Raw genomic sequence first — 17108 nt, forward strand, 5'->3', positions numbered from 1 at the left:
GGTATGGTGACTATGCAAGGCTCTTGCATGACAGAGAGGGTTGCTGCACAGCTAAGACCTACAAATGTAGGCGGAGGCAAGAGCAATCAAGAGGAGACAACCAGGGTTGGGTGAAAAGTTGGGGGAAGAAAGTATTATATTTTAACATGAACCATAGGAAGCCTTGAATAATACATTGAAATTAACACCTTTTTTGTCCCCCCAGAGTTCCTCATCTCTTCGCACCAGATTGTGCCTGCTGGTAACCTCCACCTTCTTATCCCATTTGTGTGTGTGTGTGTGTGTGTGTGTGTGTGTGTGTGTGTGTGTGTGTGTGTGTGTGTGTGTGTGTGTATCAGCTTGCAGGTAATCCAACACAGCCAAGACACAAAGATATTGACATGTCCACAGAGAATCGGGCCTATATGTTGGGTGAGGACTGAGTTGGAGGATATGTCAAGGTGGAGGAGGTAGGAGAGGTTGGCAAGGGAGTAGAGGTGTTGTAGAGCTAAGGTGGAGGTCGCAGAGAAAATTATTCTCATAGGTATAACTTATGTCTCTGATCTTCCTCTGCTACAATTATGGCCATGGATAAGGGGTTCTTTTGTTGCAGCCTAACTTTTATGAAGATGCTAGGTGTATCTCAGTTGCTAGTCACCCCATCTTGAAATTCCTTGTAAAGGTTAATGGTACCCTTGTTGCTCCTTGACTTCCTGGTTAAAATTTTGTTCAATACCTCATAGCTTTTAATTTGTGTGCTGTGTTTTCATGTTTGCATGATCCTTTCTCTCTCTCTCTCTCTCTCTCTCTCTCTCTCTCTCTCTCTCTCTCTCTCTCTCTCTCTCTCTCTCTCACACACACACACACACACACACACACACACACACACACACACACTCATTGCTAGGAATACTGTGTTAATATCCTTGTGTTATTATTTACTTGGGACTACTTGACCTAGGGATTTTCAAATTGAACAGCTCATATGGGCCTAGATGATGCCCTATTCTATATATTACCTGAGGGTGGTAATCCTGTATGAAGGTGGAATTGGTGAAGGTCTCCTTGGGCCTTATTCGCTACAAAACTCTCGGCCAAACATGGATACATAGGTATTATAGGATACAAGTCTGCAAGTTGGTCACACTCTTCCCCACCTTTGTAAATTCCCATGCAAAGGTTATACCTTCATGGATAATCTTGTCATTTTAATTTGATCTACTAAGGACTTTTCACATGGACTATTACCCCCTGTTGTTATTTAATATTTTCTCTCTCTCTCTCTCTCTCTCTCTCTCTCTCTCTCTCTCTCTCTCTCTCTCTCTCTCTCTCTCTCTCACACACACACACACACACACACACACACACACACACACACACACACACACACACACACACATTGCTAGGGATAGCATGTTAATATCCTTGTGGTATTATTTACTAGGGACTAATTGGCCTAGGGAGCCTTGGGTGAATAAATGGAGTAAATGCGGTAGGTGATATTTTAGGAGGTGCCTTAATTGGCACCTAATACTTAGTAGCTAACGAAGTTTTATGACAAAAGGCAAGCAGCTTGGCTTTGCCAACTTTTCCATCTTTTGTGTTAAACTGCAATGGCCCTCATGTAGTCTGCATTTTTTAGCGTTCTAAATGCCCTCCTCCCCCCTCTCTCGCCCCTCTCTCTCTCTCTCTATCTCTCTATCTCTCTATCTCTCCATTCCCCCTTCTCTCTATACGAGACTATGATGTTGAAGCTGGGCCCGCCTCACTACTTTGAAGGAATGTGGTCACTAAATGGAGTGGTGTTGATGTATTGTTTTCCTCTTGAAGCCGGGCCTACCACACAGCTGTAAAGGAAAGGCCTCTGGATCCCAACCCTATAAAGGTGAGCCTTCATGCTCACTTAGCATTAGTACTGTGTGAGCGTGTGAGTACTTGTGTGCATTGAGTTTGTAAGAGATTTCCCTGCAAAGGGGTATCGTTTAGTAATCGGCTATATGGCTAAGGGCAAAGATAAGAAGTCTATTGTGGATTTGGCTGCTCCGACTCCATCTCAGGTGACTTATGGATTTATTATGGGCTACTTTTAGATTGTTATGGTATGATTCACTTGATGTTATGGAATGTTTCCTTATGCATCTACTATAATGTTGCTTCTAATGAGCCTTTTATGGTTATGGCATGGTTGGTTTGCTCGTCTTTTGGATATGTGTTCGATTTATTGATGAATCATAAAGAAGTGCTCCCGTTTGTATCCGTGGCCTTAGTTTGTGATTTCCTTTCAATGTAGGGTTTTTTGTCATTGCATACATATGGTCATATCATAGGCTTGGGTTGTTTTAACATTGAAAGAAGGTAGCCACCTGCAATACTATATGAATGGTGCTTAAAATTAGGATTGAAGGTCCTCTTAACTCTTGGTCAATAACCCTATATGGTAAGGTTGATCTACTTGTTGGGTGAGAAACAATGGCCTGGCATGTACGAACAGGTCATTAGCAGGTGGTTGATTGTTACCTTGAACCTTTTATTAGGTTGAAATATGTTGATTAAAGTCCTTCAGAAACACTTGGTGAAGGAGCCTACTTAATAGGGTTGACCTACCGGTGGGTAAAAAACCGCGACCTAGTACTTTGTTTGTTTAAAATGAACTATTGCAACAGGTATTTTACTTTTGTAGAACTTATGGGTTGGATACCAAGCTTACTATTCTTGCGATGCCGGGTATTGTGTTACTTTGAAAAGTTTACTCAACTTGGATGTACATAGTTTGATCATCTGGGTTTGGTACTGAGATTACTTTTCTTGCTCAATTATGGGTTATGCCGTCTGAGTATTATGATCCCTAGAAAATCTGCTCAACCTAGTTGTACATGGCTTGAGCTACTAGGTTAAGAACTGAGCTTAGTATTTGTGCTCAATTAAGATCTAGGCCGGCTTAGTTTTGTGATCCCTTGTAAAACTGCTCAACTTGGACGTATTGGGTTTAAATGGTTGGTTCATTAGGAAGTGAATCGGGGTATAGGAGGGCCTCTTTATTTGGCAGTTTAAGAGAATGCTTAAATCTTAAGCCAAGTTTGACCAAGCCTAAAAGAGAGGGCAAAAAGGACTATGCTGAGATTTTTAAAAAAGCCATTTCCATATTTTGAATTTGAAAATAGTTTAATTAGTAACCCAAAAGAGAGGGGGATAAATGAATTTTCAAATGTCTTTTTCCCACCCCTCTTCTCTCTCTAACATATAAAACACTCTCTCTCACTTAGAACTCATTAAAGGAGGCACTTTTTAGCCCCTTGCCTGAAAAGCAAATTTTTCACATTCTCTCACTACATTCTCTCTCTAAAACATGAGCCAACTCTCTCTCTCTCTCTCTCTCTCTCTCTCTCTCTCTCTCTCTCTCTCTCTCTCTCTCTCTCTCTCCCCCCTTTTCTCTCATGTCACTTCCTCTTCCAATCATTAAGGAACATTCTTGGCTATCTCTTTCTGCAAAAGTGCAGATCCTCCAAGGTTGCAGATCTGTCCTCTTTCCCACTCTCTCTTCCTTTACTCTCTCTCTCTCTCTCTCTCTCTCTCTCTCTCTCTCTCTCTCTCTCTCTCTCTCTCTCTCTCTCTCTCTCTCTCTCTCTCCCTCATGCTTCTCCCACTCCAACTCCAACTGAGTGCAATGGAAAACTCCATTACCTCTGTGTGCTGCAGCATTTCTCTCTCTATAGTCACAACAATTCAAATTCAAAGGAGATTGAGCTGCACTCCCTCTCTTTCTTCCCTCCTAGCAACATAATCTTTTTCTCTTAACTCTGAGTACTCTCCACTTCTTTCCTCCATAGCCACCTTCACCTGCTTGTAGCAGTCACCATTACACATTCTCACTAATTTTCTTGATTAACTAACACAATGTCATTCAATCCCCCACCACTGCAAGACATTACTAACAAATCAAAACGATATCAATTAAACGCTGATTTAGAGCAGGAGTATGCAACTGTGCGACTTGGCACATCTAATCCCAATGCTAGAGACCAACTAGGGAACCGTGGATGCAAGGAAATCAACTTATGGGTTGATGGCCATATTTACCCTTGTGATCCAATGACCAATGCATCACCGCCTTTCCATAATGTCACTAAGCTACTGCGATTTATTTGATATGGGAGAGATGGACTGTTTGGCTACTGCTGGAGATTACATTCAGCTTTTGTCAATGAAAGGGAAGCAAAAAAACATCTCTGTGCTGCCTATTCTTCATTGCAAGAGAAGTACGTGAAAGACATTCAGCAAGTTAGAGAGGAAGCCAATGAGAAGACGAAGCAGCTTAATGACGAGATGTCAAAGCTTATTACAAAGGTAGAGCATCAAAAAATGGAGCAAGAGCATCGTCTAGACAATTATTTTCAGCTACAACACACTGCACGTAATATGCACCGCCCGGTGAATCGATCATCTCACACACATTCCATTGGGCTATCACATTCGCAAGCGTAAGAGACATGCAATGTCTATGCTATCTTCAAGCGGTGGAGCTCAAAAGAAACGTATCCGTCAAACTCGGTAGGAATACAAATGCAAGCGTCTAATTTCGTACATTTTTTATAAATTGCTGTAATATTATTTCAATATGTAGGAATTCGGCTCGGACGATGATGGGAATCGAGTCCAATGCTGAAACGATCGGACATACTCTGCTGCAGCATATCATCTAACCAAAGGAGTTGGTGGAGCTATTGGATGAGCCATATAATGCTAACATTACTAAAGTTTTGTGCCAGAAGTATTTATTTGAGCTGAAGAACATTGTTTCACTTTAGGAGATGATTGAGGTGTGTGATAGCGCAAGAATAATTTTCAAGGCCTACGAAGCTTTATATAGGCTTGCCACACTAGGTCACAGAGAAAAAGGTTTCTTTAGGTTGTTGCCAACGCTCACTTTTTCTCGACACATTCGGCTCATTGGGCATCTGGAGTAGCGAAGGAATGGAGCGCTCACACTATCAAGAAAAAGTAGTGTATTTTAAAAATACAAGGCATGGAGGTGGGAGGAAAAAGAGCAATGCCCTGCACGAAATGTTCAATTGGTTCTACAGAGTCTTAGCGGGAAGAGAAAGGAAGAAGACTAGAGTGCAAAGAAGCTTGAAGTACAGAATAGAGAAAGTGGTTAGCGTGAGGTGATCGAAATCATATCATGCTTCTAGTGCAAAAGATCGATTTCGATGGTGGTTGGCGACAAGGCGACGAAATGGCAGATATTGGGTGGAAAATCAATAAATTTCTGACACTAACCATTCCCATATTGAGCTTACATTGCAATGCCACATGATTCTTGACGCCCCAATTAGTGGTTTCATGTAACAAATTTCGACAATTTTGGAGTTATTTTGGATTTTTAATGGTATTATTGAGTTTTTAAGTTTTTTTAAAAGAATTAGTACTTCATAAGTCAAAACTCACAACTTGAGTTCATTTCTTGTTTGCACATTCTAGAAGATCCACTCGAGCACAAACGCACACGCACTCACATCTTGCACCACATGGACGATTCACATGAGCAGGCTAGCACTATGCACAACACCACAACCACTCACACCGTAGAAAATCCGCAGTCGAAAATCCATGCAGAATCCACAGCTTCAAATCCACAACCTCAACCACAAGTGGATAACCCAGTGCCCTAGCCTGCTCCAAACACCCAAGAGCCTTCTCAACCATCAAATCCAGATGATAGAAGCAACATGCGACACATATTTTAACCCATGCCACTCGCACACCTCTTCCAGACCCCCCACCGATTTCACCTCTTCGTAGAGTAATGCAAGAAACAGAAGATGAATATCGAGGTCCGCTTCAAATCCACCGCCATCGAATCCTGCCACAACCATTGGTGCTCAGGCCACCCCACATACTATGCCGCGAAAGTTTCCACCGCGAATCAAAGAAAGAGTAATCAAGGTAATACTAGGCGACCCGGTATCTAAAGCAAAAGAGGCTAAGAGGAGGAAAAGACAAAGGGAGAGGGAAAAGAAAGAGGCAGCTGAAAAGAAAGCCCTTAGAGTACAAGAAGAGCAGAGAAGACAGAGAGAGCAAGAGGAAATGCAGGGAGCTGAGGTCGAGAGAGATAATTTGGCCAACTTACAAGCACGAGCAGAGGCAGAGAAGAAGGCGGCACAAGATAGAGCTCAAGTCACCCAACAAGCAAAGGCTGGGAGCTCAAAGCCTTCAAAAATCCCTCAGAGATCCAAGCAATGTGCAAAAATAAAAAGGGACAAGGTGACACCAGAAGAGCAGTAAACCCAAGACGAGAGGAGGAAAAAATACAAAGATGATCCTCCTCAATGGGCTAGGCAGGCGGCTCCTCCAAAAACACAGAAAAAGCGAAGATGGAGGCCAGGCACAGTGGCTCTGCATGAGATCAGGAAATACCAAAAGAGCACTGAGCCAATCATACCCAAAGCGGCCTTCTCTCGAGTGGTGAGAGAGATGATAGATGAATATAGTGATTCCGTTACAAGAATATGACGTGCAGCTTTACTGGCCTTACAGGATGTCGCTGAAGACATTTTGGTGCAACTTTTTCAAGATGGTGTCTCCTGTATGGCGCATGCAAATCGTGTAACTTTAAAAAATACGGATTTAGCCTTAGCACTAAATTTAAGAAATGAAGGATGCCTTCATATGATGTAGTTTATCCACTCTCTCTTCATGAGATTTGTAATCTTTCTCTATAATATCAACTGGCGAATTTTTACCATTCTAAGCAATTGTTCAATTTTAATTTGTACATTGTTTTTTATATGTATTTGAATTCTTGCATATGTTAAATTTAAGTTCACCACCATGGCTCCATTTTCGCCCGCCGGCGAGGCATACATGTGCATAGAACCTCGAACATGCAGCCATCGGGCGGTCGGGAGGAGCATCTCGGAGATAATTTTGTGAAACGAGGCGACGGGGGGCGTACGGGGTCAAGAAGGGCATGTGACACATTGGTGGTGCCGGGCGGGGCCGTCTGACCCCGCCCGGCGCCGTCGATGCGTCACATGCCCTTCTTGACCCCGTACGCCCCCCATCGCCCCGTTTTGCAAAATTATCTCCGAGATGCTCCTCCCGGCCGCCCGGTGGTGGCTGCATGTTTGAGGTTTTGTGCACGTATGTGCCTCGGCGGGCGAAAATGAAAATTATTGAACAATATGAATAAAAAAACAAGTACTGAATGGTGACAAAAATCATTGACAAAAACATTTATTCTTTATTGATTCGAATATTACATCATGGTCGATTGGTTTTTCTACGAATTACATCTTTAGGTAATGGGTGAATGGCTGACTTGACACCAAGGGATTTTACAATTTCCTCTGGGTTTGTCAACCCTTAACCTAGGCTCAAGGCGCAGTGGGAGAGGACCGAGCCTGGGTGTTTGCCTATAAAGGCATACAATGCTGCCTCTCGGTCCACGAATATACATTTGTGAGCATTTAAGGTGAGAGAATCTTCAGCGAGTATGCCACTTAATGCTTTACACTTTAGCAGCTCTGCAGAACCATTCTTGGAGAACTCTGTGTGAGCAACTCTAAGAATCGATGGCCCCAGATGGCTCAGGTAGTGCCAAAGAGAACTATCTCTACTCGTGGAGACGTTGCACGAACCTCCAGTACGCATTGCAAACTTATCAACATGATAAGCTGTCTGCAAAGCATTTTAATTGATATTAACACTTGTAGTAAGGATTACTAGAAATTCTACCGGGTTTAGATTTATTTACCTCAGTTTCTTCATCCCTCTCTTCAAGATTTTTCTTTGTAAGATCGATGCTAGATCGATCATCTCTACCAATTGCAATCAGTGATTTGTGTGGATGAAATGCGCTCTCTGGTACGCTTTCGTAGAAAGAGGCACATGATTTTATTTCTACTAGTGTACTTGCTACTGTTTGCACCAATTGTTGTTCGTTTTCACTAGGGAGGAAGGAGAGGCTTGCTGGGAGATCTTGGTCTTCGAAATCAATTTGAAAATTGACTTTCTCTTTCTTCCCACTGGGATCCTTCATGCCCGCATAGATAGCAAGCACTGCAAGTGACTCATCTTCTCTGAGTCCTAACGTTTTGACAATGTCGTCAAGGAATAGAAACTGACAATCATCCACCACCACTGGATGCAAAGTGAGAATTTGGAGGTCCGGATCTCTTCCAACACCTCATCTCCCTCTATCATTCGATCTTCCTCCTCAGTGGCGTTGGGATCTTGCATGAGTACGAGTGCCATAGATGCTTCGGCCTGATCAATTGTCTCTTTGATAACTTCATTTGATTCCTCCACAATGGTCACAGGAGGTCTTTGGTTGACCTTTTCCTTTAATTTTCCCTTATCCATGCCCTCAAGCACAAGTAATGTTAGAACCATGTCCCATGAAATAAATTGGGTGCCTATGCACCCCATGCCCAAATCCATGAGATCATCCTCATCTCTGTCTTGAAGTCCCTTTTTGTAAGGTCTTTAATAAACCTCAACAAGCGAAACTGGAAGTTTTTGTCAACCGCATAGAGATGCTTCAAGAAATCCACTGGCAACCACGCCGTGTCGGATCCCTTAAAGATTATGGCATATTCCTCCATTGCTTCTGAATGCCTCTGCATGAAGGTTGGCACTGGCCTGCATGTCAATTGTCCCCTCGAACACACTGAGTAGTTCATGTGCTTGATCTGCAAGTCCTACCTTTTCTAATTGTGTGAGAAGTGCATCAATAGATGTTGCCATGGGTTCGTTTGCGAAGAAGATGCGAAGAGAGCCTAGAGCTAGAGTTTTGTGGATGTGAGAAATGAAGTTTAAAAACTAGAAAGTCACTTATATACCCAAAGTCAGTTTTTTAAAAGCACTTAAATTAATGTCAAAATAACTTAAAACTTTTATTTTAAACAAAATCACGCGACAAAGCATGGAAAGACACCAACATTGAAAACATTTGTGCTCCACAACAAATAAATTGCACGTTTCAATCGAAAACCTGAACAAGCTGAGAATAAACAAGTATGCATAGAAACGAGATTCAAAACACCGTATGTATTAATGTGGACAAAATCCATGTCAGTTACAATCTTTTACAAAAATACATCACGAAAACGGAATGTTCTCACACAGAACGCTCTTTTCTTTTCTGGAGCGAACAATCTTTTCATTGATTACAAAAAAATATTGTTTGGGCAAGGTATATATGAGATTAAGATACTCGTGAAGGTGACTAAGATGCTAGTCATTGTTCACTGTAATGTGGTGCACTACATCATCGTGGAGATGTATTTGCAGGTCAACTGATTCTCTAGCAGCAACCTCAGAGTCTAGTGTCTCCCATTCTTCCATCGTCAGCTTCCATCTTCTATAGGGAAAGACCATCGACAAGCTTTGCTTTTCAATATGGTATCTGAACACCACCTTGTCAGCAACTACAGAGCACTTGATTCTATCTCCTTGGTGGTTGACCACCATAGTTTCCCATCCAGCTTGCAAGAAACCCGTTGATCGCACTTCCCCCTTTTCAAGTCCACATTGTTGGTGTCCTGTGAACACTCTGAAGTCGAAATATAAACACAAACACATGAAGAGACATAAACCATGCTACCGTGGCTTTATGGGAACCATAGGTGTACTTCATTGTTGCTTGCACATCCACCTCAATTCTCCTTTTGGTTGCTACGATCAAGGCATTGTCTGGCTTAGGCCATTCCAAACTCTCCAAGGTTGGTGAGTGATTACCATATCCATTTTGCCTAGGTGTGACATAAGCATGATCATTAAAAAAATTGTCACGTGAGGCAAGCTCAGAGGACTGACAACCAACATAGAGCAATTTGCCAAGCTCAGTGTGGATGGCCTCAAAAGTTCTAGTGAAGGACTCTATTGTCTCCCACTCTACAAAATCGGATGGAAAAACATCTGTGAACATGAACAAAAAGCAATGGAAATCTTACAGTCATCAAAAGCAACACACAAGGCAGAAATACTAAATAGATAACCAAAAAACTTGCAAGAGGAGTAAAAATTACAATTTGCAGGAAACCTTGATGGAGCCACTGTTGTCTCTAGCTTCAGTTGTGAAGCAACAAACACATGTTTCACCTTCGCAAGCCTCTTGCCGTCTTGTGTTTGCTTGAACTCCATGATTCTTCCCTTCCAATGATGTGCTCGAGAAGCCATGTGTCTACTTGAGACCTTGTGTGCACCTCTTGAGCTGGGCTGCATTGTCACCCACATCATTCATTTTAACTCCATCGTCACCCAATACCCATTGTCGTCTTGTACATTGCTGTATGAAATGGAGTCAATGACACTCCTAGGTCGTCGAGTACCCGATGATGCTATGGGAAATAGTGGCACAACCTACACACAAACACTTATGATTAGACATTGCACATCCATGTTCTCAGTTGTATAAAGAGCAAGAATCTTGATGGTACACAAAGGTAAAGGATGCCACTTACTGCTATACTATTCCACCTGCTTGTTGTCTTAATGTGGAAGAAATGTTGCAAAGCTTGAGAGGGAGTAGATCCTCTCTAGAGAGCTTAATGAAGAAGGAGCAAGAAACCTGTTAAGGAAAGAAAGAGGGATGATGTAGCAAAAGGATATGTTGTAGACTTCAGCTTTAGCTAGAGGTGTTTAGTGAAGCCCATGGAGTAATGGAGAACTTAAATCTGAGGAGAATGCAGCCCTCAAGAATGCAGTAAGCTTGAGGAGGGAAAGGAGGTTCAAACTTCTGCTCTGTAGAGATTTTGAGACGGAAAAGTGAAAGGAAGGAAAGCGAAACAAGGTGAAGTGAAGAGAAGTGAGAGATGGTACAGTAGAGAGAGAGGGAGGGAATGATCAACACGTTTTTGGAGGGGACCCCTTTTAAGAGAGAGGGGGGGAGAAACTAGCAGCCAGTAGAGAGAGAAAGGATTGGTTTTTACTCAACTATTTTCAGAAAAGTTCATTTTTTTTAATTTATAGGAGATTTTCTCTTTGTATTTTATAAAAGAGTACAAGTTTGACCACTTACTTTTAGGCCTTGACATACCCACCATTTTAGTCCACATGGAATCCACCCATTTGCCCCTTCCATAATCTCCTTTTTAATCCCATGGCAAATAAAGAGGCCCCCTTAGACCCCATTCCCTTCCTAATAGAGGGATAGGGTTATGATTGATTATGGCCAAATATGATTCAGAGTGTGGTTATATAATGTTGTGGATTATGGTGGATATGGTTGAAAATCAGTCGATCATGAAACTATAAGTGGTGGCTTATTACATTGAGGGTATGGGTCATGGTCACTCTGTTCAGTAGCTTTTGTAAGAATTATGGTACCATGTAACATCCCCTCTATATGTTATATGTGTTTAGGGGAGTAGCACTTATACTTACTACCTTACATGTGGTTTCGACTCTGTCTAGGGAGGAGTAGAACTTACTTACTAACATCCTCTTATGTTACAAGTCACTCCAAAGTATAGATTGACTACACGTATGAGCACTATCACTGACCCTGAAAAAATCATACTAATTAATGCCAAAATTTGTAAAATCAAGAAACAGATATATGTGGCCCACTTCGAGGCCAAATTGCCCCATATAACTCGTCGCTGACCTTATCTCATGAGAGCTTGCAAAACAAAAGGAGCTCCAAATGGTTTTTTTCCCCCGTGTAAATGAAACCATCTCTGAATAATTGTGTAGCTTCACCTTTCTTATTATTTATCTTTGAAAGCAATTTAGTTGGGTGACATCTGTAACATGTGGGATACCCATGCATCACCTGCATACAGTGCTAATACTAACTAAAAGTTGTGTTGTTTCCATGGGTGCAGGTGAGGGTTACCTCCTCAACTATGCTTTTCAAAGTTCCTTGGATTGAAGATGGTGGATTTATATATCTTCATGCTCTTAACTCTCTTTCACTTGTGTATAAAATCCGTTATGTACTATGAATGGGAATTATACCACCTTTGTATTGACATAATTTCTAGTGTCTTTTGTAATTTGAAAGGATTCTTTGGTGTTATGTTATATTGATAGTGGAACGCATGCACACACACACACACACACACACACACACACACACACACACACACACACACATCTATTGATTACAGATTATTGGCTTCTCTTACACTTTGAAAATATCTAGCTAAACTAAAACTATGCATTAAAATATCTCCCATTAAAGCATGGAATACTACACCCCCATTGGGACTACTAACTTCTACACCATGTTAAGCATGACTTAAATGTAGGGATTGGTAGTTGAAATACTATACCCCCATCAAAGGATAACTCCCTCTTTGCACCATTAAACTTAAACATAGCTGAGGTTTGAAACTTTGATTATTCTTTTGAGTTAAAATCATTTTTTTTAAAAGCACTAAAAAAAATTTGTGTCTGTAAAACTCTACTGGTAGCTTTGAATAAAACTCTTGCTTTGGCAACACATGCTAGTCTAAACCACCTCTAAAGCTATGTCTCCTAGCAATATGGTGGGAACAACCCCTAAGCATTTTCTAAGGGGTTCTTGACCCTGCCACGATCGGGTATGATGCCTTTATTAAGCTCCCTCCTTTCGAGCAAGCTGGTTGATGATCTTCTGAAATTGTGATAACTATAATTAAATCCCCATTCCCCCCTTCCCTCTCCCCATACTCCACTGCCTTAGCCTTTTGCAAGCTGGTAAATTCACACGAGCCTCGAGCTTGGGGCTTCCTATATTTGTTTCATACCATATGTTATTTCCAAATTTCTCCTTCCTGCCTACACCTATACTATCTAGCCCTAACACTTTGTCTACACAGATGTTTACCTCGGTCCCTGATCCGATCGTATAAGCATGGTTTGGGGGATACTCTGCTCACAAAGGTTTTGGTGTAACCTCTATCACCCATTCTAAATAGAGGTGAGGGATGCTCTTCCCCTCATGTAGCCTTGAAATGCATTCTTTGTGTGTGTTTTGGAAAGAGAGTTGAGAGAGAGTGTTGCATGCTGTTGCAATATGTACTGACACTTGATTTCCCTCCAAAAACTCCACAAAATGGAGATGGTTGAACAAAACCATCCTTTTCAAGTTGGTGCCGTACTTATGCTAAAACAACCATTTGGTTTTTTTTGCTTTCTAAATTTACTGCAGCATGAAAAATCATCCGATAAAACCCTTTAAGCAAATTTGGGGTTCTGGATTTATGTTGATAATGTCTCTCACAACAATAAAGACAAAATTTGGCTTATATTGAGCACTTGTCACCTTGCTAGCACTTATGTATTAAAAGATAACGACTGTGATATATACTTTAAAATATTTCATTAATGGTGGTTGTTACCATATACATGTGGTAGTGATGTGTGTGAACACACTAGGACCACTGGGGCATTTTTCCCTCTTTAGGAGGTTTTTTCCCCCAAGCATTGTATATACGCCCATCACTTTAGGGCTATCTATCTTTCCATTGCACACTAAGTAACACACTCTCTATTGTGTGCGTTGAGATTCCTTCGTCTTCTCCAAGCTGTGTGTGTTTCTCTGCAACCCTAATTCCAACAATTGGTATTAGAGCAGGTTACGTCCTCCCGGGCTTAGTCGCCAGCTGCTCCAGCACACGCTTGCTCACTTTCTCCGATTACAATGAGGTTTTGCGAGCGTTTTTTTGATTCGGGCTCATTTTGGCCTCCGTTTCCACTACAAGCAGGTCTGCACAGGCAATTTTGTCATTTTGTGCAGAATTTCTGTCAGTGTCGATTTCTGCATAACAGGTGCCTTAAAGTCTTCTATGGTTTGTGCTATATAGCACATGTTGTTCGTGCTCCGTTTCTCCTATTTTCGGGCAATTTTCACATCAGGTGCATCATTTAACATGGCTGACAACAACACAGATGTCTTCAAGATGTTTGTTGTTGAGGACAGGCTGGATGGGGACAATTACCCTATGTGGGCTTATATGATGCAACACGTTCTTGTGTCAAAGGGCGTCTGGAATATTGTACAGGGCATTGATGTACGTCCTGGTTCTGAGGATGTAGGCGATGTTGAGGATGTTTCTATTAGAGTTGTTTTGCCTACGATAGAACAAGCTCATTGTGATGTAAAGGATGCGCAAGCTCATGCATTGATTGTGTTGTCTATGAAGCGCACCACTGTTCCTCACATCCATTCAGGAAAATATGCAAAATCAGCTTGGGATATTTTGATTGGTCTTTATATATGCAAGTCACAATGAGGCTAAAATTGCTTTGCTGCATAAAGAGCTGGAGTCGAAGATAATGCATGAGGAAGATGATATGGACACTTTCCTTGCTAGTGTCAAGGATATCAATGAGCAACTTATTTCTGCAGGTGAAGTCATTTCAGACAGTTCCCTTGTGCAGAATGTTCTTAATGCCTTACCAGATTCTTACCAGACTTTTGCTAGTACTTGGAGACTTATGACCCAAGGAAATCCTGAAGTTGTCAAGTTTGATGCATTATGCACATTGCTATTTCAAGAGTCACTTTCTAGAAAAAACTTGACTAGGCAACGTGCAGTTGAATAGGATTTTATTGCTTCTTAGAGAAAGTGTGGTAACAGCAATACAGCCACTTCTTATGGTTCTACTGCGAGTGGAAAAAATTCTGTTCCTAATGGTTCTGCTGGCAGCAATTCGTCTAGAAATTCTGGTGATAATGGAAAAAAGCAAATGTTTTTCCATTACTGTAAAGCTAATGATCACTTGATCAAGTTGTGTCCTAAGTTGAAGGCCAAAGAGGCTAAGAAGAAAGAGGGTGGTTCCACTGCAAATGCTGGTTCCACTACAAATGCAGCCATTGTTGAGTCTTTTGTGAAAGGAGACTGTGTTGCTGATGTTGATGCAGATGGGCTTTTAGCGTAGAGTGCACTTACAATCCTGCAGATTCACATGTGTGATATTTTGACAATGGTGCTACAAAGCACATTACCTCACATCGTGAATTTTTCACCTTTCTCGAGTTTGTCCCTCATGAGAATTCAGTCACTTGTGCCAACAATGCCTCTTATCCGGTTCACGGAGTTGGAAAGATTGTGCTAACTGCTGCAAATGGCAGTTCCTTCACACTTGTTGATGCACTTTATGTACCTGGGATCAAGAAGAATATCTTATCTGTATCCGCACTTGCTAGACTTGGACTTGTAGTTAAATTTGTGGATGATAGATGTACAGTTCATGATCTCAATTTTGGTGATGAAATTGTTGCATCTGGCCTTTTGTGTCGTGGGCTGTATAAGCTCACTTTGTATGACAAGTGTGGACAAAATTTTTCAAATGTTGTTGCAGATTTAAGGGCTATTTCAGATGAAAAACTTTGGCATAAACGTTTTGGTCATCTAAATTTTGGAGTTTGCTACATTTGCAAAAATTTGATATGGTTGCTTCTTTGCCGCCACTTGAAGCACCTATCAAACATGTTTGTGAAGGCTGTATTTTGGGTAAGATGCAGCGTTCTAAGTTTCCAAAGGATGGTTTAGTTCGGGCCACATGCAAGTTGCAGCTTGTGCATAGTGAAGTTTGTGGGCCCATGCAAACTCCATCCTTGGGCAATTACCTTTACTTCGTGACTTTCATTGATGATTACTCCAGGCATGCATGGGTATTTCCGCTTAAAGCGAAGTACGAAGTTTTTATGTGCTTCAAACAGTTTCTGGATATGGCTGAAAATGTCTCAAAATGTACTATGGGAACCCTCCGTTCTGATCGAAGGGGGAAGAATATATCTCATTAATTCAATGCATTTATGGCTAGTCATGGGATAAAACACCAATGTATAGTGCCTTATACACCTCAGCAAAATGGTGTGCTGAGAGGAAAAACAGGTCACTTATGAAAATGGCATGATGTATGGTCAAAAGTAAAGTTTTGCCACATTCTTTTTGGCTTGAGGCCATCATGAGTGCCACTTATGTACTAAATAGGTGTCCTACAAAAACTTTGCAGTCTATTACTCCATATGAAGCATGGCATGATAGAAAGCCTTCTATTGAGCACATGAGTGTTTTTGGTTGTTTGGCATATGCTTTGGTGCCACAAACACAACGCTGAAAATTGGATGATAAGGCTGTCAAATGTAATTTTGTTGGTTATAGTGCTGAAATCAAAGGTTATAGTTTGTATTATCCGCAAAAAACACGTATTCTGGTTTCACAAGATGTGGTGTTTGTGGAAGATTCCGTTCAGCCCTTGCGGTCATGTACTAGAGACAGTAATGTAATCTCATATGACATTTATGACACTTTGTTGCCTCTTTTCAGTGGTGGAAATACGAATGTAAGCTCCAATGAGGCAAATGTACAGCCTATGGGGGTTTCTGAAAATGTTATAGATCAGCCTATTACTGATGCATACGTACATGATGTACTTGATGAGGAAAGGGCTGAAAATGAGCAGGCTAGAGGTATGCCAAAATGGTTGGTGCACACTTTGCATGACAGTAAATTGGATGCACCTTTGTCTAGTCATACTCGTTCAGGCTCTCGCCATGCATCTTATGCATCAGATTGTTATTCTTTGGCTGTGTCTAGCTTACATGATGTTGAGGAGCCCCTATCTTTTGATGAAGCACACCATTCACAAAATTGGATGGCTGCCATGCAATCAAAATATGATTCACTTATAGAAAATGACACATGGACTTTGTGTGATTTTCCTCCTGGCAAAAAGGCCATTGGTACGAAGTGGGTTAGTTGAAACGCAAACGGATGGTGAGATCGATCGTCATAAGGCTCGACTTGTTGCAAAGGGTTATGCACAGCAAAAAGGCATAGATTATGAAGAGACTTTTTATCCCACATTTCGTATGACTACTGTGCATTTTCTATGTGCATTGGCAGCTCATTTTGGTTGGGATGTACATCAATCAGACATTGTTACTGCTTTCTTGAATGGTGACATATTTGACGAAGTTTATGTAACGCAGCCTTGCGGTTTTGTCATAAAAGGACAAGAGGACAAAGTGTGCAGATGTAAGAAGGCTTTGTATGGGTTGAAGCAATCTCTTCGTGCTTGGTATGAGAAAGCTAACACTCATTTGGTCAAACGAGGATTTTGTAACAATCCAGCAAAAAGAACATTGTATATAAAGCGCGAGGGTGATGTACTTCTCGTTGTGGTTCTTT

Source organism: Adiantum capillus-veneris, chromosome 17, assembly GCF_014529385.1.
Source record: "Adiantum capillus-veneris isolate H3 chromosome 17, ASM1452938v2, whole genome shotgun sequence".
Taxonomy (NCBI): Eukaryota; Viridiplantae; Streptophyta; class Polypodiopsida; order Polypodiales; family Pteridaceae; genus Adiantum; species Adiantum capillus-veneris.